Source organism: Alligator sinensis, unplaced genomic scaffold (assembly GCF_000455745.1).
Source record: "Alligator sinensis unplaced genomic scaffold, ASM45574v1 scaffold90_1, whole genome shotgun sequence".
Taxonomy (NCBI): Eukaryota; Metazoa; Chordata; order Crocodylia; family Alligatoridae; genus Alligator; species Alligator sinensis.
This window is the reverse complement of record NW_005842275.1, coordinates 1,369,856-1,374,759: the sequence shown is the minus strand read 5'-3', so window position 1 is coordinate 1,374,759 and position 4,904 is coordinate 1,369,856.

The window sequence follows — 4,904 nt, the reverse complement described above, 5'->3', positions numbered from 1 at the left end:
GGGGCGCGGGGGGGGGGGGGGGGGGGCAGCACTTTAATTTGCCCGGCTCCAAGAGATGCTCTAATGAAAGTGCTCTGTGTGTTTCATGTATCAGCATCCCCATGCTTCAAAACGGCAGCAAGGGCACTTGAACTAAAACTCATTGAATGAGCTTTAGTTCAAGTACCTTCACTGCAATTTTAAAGCACAGGGACACTTATACACAAGATGCAGAGGCTGGCTAGAGCATGATTACCACACACCAGCAGACTTAATTAATCGACTCTGCTCTGGTGTGCTGTAATAACAGTGCATCAAAGAAGCCTCCTGGCTTGTGTATAGGCATCCAAGGTACTTTGGTCCCTCAACTGGTGGTCTGAATAGAAGCTGCATTCTTGGGTTTAAGATGCAGGGTAAATCAGACCATGGTTCCAATTTTCTTTCAGATTTTCTTTTCTTTGTTTTTATATCTCTACTTCTCAAATGCCGTTCCAGATTTCTTACATTTGCTAATATTATAACAAATCTTTTTGTTATCTTTTAAAATATACTTATGTCAGTTACAACTATGATTTTGGAGCATTTGACTAGGCAGGCCTCTTCTATGGAAAGGGAGATCTAAAATCTCTGAGCATGTGATCAGACAAGGATCTGATTCTTTTCGCTGACAACATCCCCTCTGCTAAAATCTGGCAACACCTAGGTGAGGCAGGTAAAGTTGAGGCATCACTGGTCAGGCAGATGACCTTTGAAGTACTCAGTAGGCCTGTGTGAAGTGGCTAGTATTCACTTAGATTTGGATTCGGCCGATTTTGGGGTCAGTGATTTGATTCGGTGATTCGAATCACTGTCCCGAATCGATTCAGTTGAATCTGATTCAGAGATTTGGCTGTTGCCGAATCAGCCAAATCTCTGACTCACACAGGCCGCATCCACTGCCCACTCTCCCAGCTCCACCAATGTTTGCCCTGCCCTCCCCAGCTCCCAGCTCTCTGAAAAAAAAAAAAAAGCCCACACTCACTGGGTCCTGCTAGGTGGGGGGAGGGTGATTCCTTCTGCCCCCCACTGCATGGATGACTCTGCCATGACCCCCCTGCTCTCCCACCCCTCATGGCTGCCCTGCCTGCCCCAGCACCTGGCCCTTTGAAAACAAACAAAAAAACCCCGAAAAGCCCCCACTCACCAGCTGCTGCCCAGCAGGGGGTGATCTCTGCTGCCCCGCACTGCTCCACTGCCCCACACCACATAGGGGGCCCGGCACAAGCCCCCAGAAGCCCTAAAGCCACTGCAGCAGCTGGTGAGTTCAGGGTTTTTTGTTTTTTCCTTAAAGGGCTGAGAGCTGGGGCAGGCGGGGCAGTCATGGGGGGGGGGCTCAGAGAGCAGGCTTGGGTCAGAGGGGCTCATGGCAGAGCCCCTGACAGTGTGGGGCAGTGGGGGGGGAGTGATGATTGCCTCCCATGGGCAGCAGCCCGTGGGTGGGGGCTTTTTTTTAAAGGGCCAGGAGCTGGGGCGGGCAAGGCAGCCATGGGAGAGGGCTAAGGGAGTTGGCAGGAGTTGAGGGGTGCTCAGGGGGGGCTGGGAGAGAAGGCAGAGAATAGGGCCTGTGGGGGTCCCCCCATGGTCACCTCCCCTGCCCCCTACTTACCTCCTTAGAGTCCGGGTCCAGCTCTCTGCTGCAGCGGGTGGGGACTGCCTGAATCACCAAAGCTCTCTCTTTTCCAAATTGATTCAGAGAGCTTTGAATCACTTCAGACCTTTTAATTGGTCCCCTGATTTGATTCAGATTTGGAGATTTGGCCACTGAATTGGGCCAAATCTCCTCCAAATCAAATCAGCACCTGAAGCTTCACACAGCCCTAGTACTCAGTCTAATCTCAGTGGTCAAGAAGCAAATGAGAAGAGGGGTTTTGAGGTAGAAAGCACCCCTGAAAGTGTGAGAACACATTGGAAATGTGTCTGAAAGGCACACCTGGCTGCATCTGGGGCCAGGGTTTGCCACACTACACAGCACCCTACACAGATAGCAATATTCAGAGACATACTGTTAATGTTTTAGTGCTACACTATCTCCAATCCTCTGCCTTTCAATAGAAAAAAGCCATGAACACAAACTAGGATTTAAATAATATTTTTGTATGACTTTGTATACAGACAGCAAATTGAATTGATAAAAGTAAATGAAATATATGTTGTTTTTAAATAACTTCATTGTTAAATTAAGCAAAATTTAAAAAAAAACAGTCTCAGAGATGAATAGGAGGGGTAATAAGGAGCAAAGAAAATTATGAAGTGAGTAAATAATTCAGCAGTTGTGAGATAGCTTTCATCTAACCTTTCAGCATAAACAAAAGTCAATAGAGCCTTGTATATTAACTGTAACCCTAAAAGACAGATATTGTGTCAAGCAAATATGAAGAGGAAGACCCTGCTGATTTAGCTGTCTTAACTATGCCAGGAGCCCTTACTCTCTTCTTTGATCAGTGTGGGGAAAAAATAGCATGCGCAAGAGATATACAGATAAAGGAAATGATGATACATAAAATGTCAAGAGCAAATAAAGACCTCAATAAATAGGTACTAGATAATGTAAAATAGTAACATAAACCCCTACTTCCCTCATAAAAAAATTAACTGAGCAATCATAAACAACCTGTTATGTAATATAATTCAACATGAATCATTTAATGTAATTTAAAGTTGTAAGGAAGCATGGTCTGGAAAAGTGTGGATGGGGAGGATCAAAAACCCACAGGACAGAATAAGGCAAACCTCAGTTCTAAGCCTAACCCTATGAAAACTTCTCTATGTCTTTTCATCTTTCTGTTTCAATCTTTTGGCCCTCACAGCAGAGATGAGAGGACTGATAAATGAATGGCTACTTAGTCCTTTGAATAGGTACAATCCAATTAAGAATGCTGAACTGTAAAGGTGACCTAGAAGGAAAGTAGGGCTGTGTGAAGATTCAGTTGCTAATTCGATTCAGAGGAGATTCAGCCCGATTCGGTAGCCGAATCTCCGAATCCAAATCAAATCAGGAGACCCATTAACCTCCAATTCAATTTGGAGAGATTCGATGATTTGGCCATAGGAACAGCTTTACATGCTTTTTCTACATATCTCAAGGTACCAGGCAGCTCATGAATGCTGAGATGGTGGGGCAAATGGAGCATCCCACGGGAGCGCAGTACTCCCCCTGCTCACCAGCTCAGCAACTGGTGCCTCCTGGGTTTGGGGGGTACCCGGAGTCCCCCTGCAGCCAATCACCAAGTCAGGGGGGTGCAGGGAGGGCTGGAAGTCCACTTCTGGTTCTGCCACCAAGCACGTGGGGGGCCCCCCTCGCTCCTGTGGGATATTCCATCTGCCACACGATCTCAGCATTCATGAACTGTGCCTGGTACCTTGAGGTATGTAAAAAAAAAAAAAAAAATTAAAAAAAAAATATATATATAAGCTGTGTCTATGGCCAAATCGCTGATTCTCCCAATCAGAATTGAATTTTCAGATTCGAATTTGGCTGAATTGAATCAGTGCAGTGATCTGAATCAGTGAATTGAATTACTGTCCCCTGAATAGGGCTGAATCTGAATCGAACGTGGCCCACTTTGCACACCCCTAAAGCAAAGACAATCTCTAGTGCTGCTCACATCTTAAGTATCTCACCTAAAAATTCTAAAGCAAATAGTCACTGGAGTACAAATTTAATAAAACATACAAACATTGTTAAACAAACAAAATCCCAAAAAGAAGTATAAATGAAATGCACTAATATCAGTTTAAGATCAGGTACTTCATGTCTTGCAAAATCTTGTTTAAGGAAAGGAAATAAATCCCCTGCCCAACCCATTTGGAAATCAGGATGTAAATACAGTTATAATTTTTTATCTTCATTTTAACTACTGACATACTGTGATAATTCAAAATTTTAAATGCGTTTCATCTAAAAATAAAGTCATGAGTGAATATTGGAATTTTGAAAAGGGTTTTGCTCATCTCATTCATTGAACTGTTCAAATAATTGCTTAATTTTATTTGATTTTGAATGACTCACTCTTGGCCTTCCTTCAGTTTGAAATTCTATCAGTGGATAGAAAACCCCCCCCCCCCCCCCCAACGCCGGTGATAGAGGACCCCCCCCCCCCCCCCCCCCCCACAGATGCAGTAGCTGTGTGAGGACAGATGGAGCTGGGCATAAGCAGAAAGCATCACTCAGGAAGGTGGTAAAAAAGCTATTTTGGGTTTCTTCAAGTCATATAATGCTGAAAGATATCAGACAACTGGAACAAATTGGTCTTGATGGGATGACATAAGGCAAAGAATGCAATGATTAATGAGGTATCTGAAAAAAGAAAAATAATGGCACACTTGCCATCAATTTAAACTCAGTTAAATGTGGAGACTGAGTTTGGGAAGCTTAATTTTATGAAAGCCTGACTGATATACCTAGAACGTAATTTTCAAAGAAGTGGAGCCTGAAAAATCCATTTGAGGTCAGTGGGATCCACTAGTACTCAGAACTTTTGAAACATGACACAAGCTGGGCATTCAAATATTGACAGCAAAAATCTGTGGGTGCTTTAAAACGTATAACTGTAAAATACTGATTGCTACTTACATATTTTGAAAATAAGTTATATACATGCTGTTTCTTCTATAGAATATTTTTTTTCTAAAGAGATCTACTTGTGTTGTTGGTAAATAACTTACTAATCAAGTGTTTACGAGTGTTAATTTATTTTCCTTTTCTGATTGCCAAGAAACCCTCCCCCATCATAGTTTGTTAGTATCAAATCAGTTTCTATCCCACCATTTTGAAGTGTGGGGACACTGAATACACAAGACACTGAGGCTGCTGGAACGATTAATCAAGTCTGCTCTGACGTGCTGTAATTACGTCCCACACATCTACAGGTACTCTAAGATAAGCC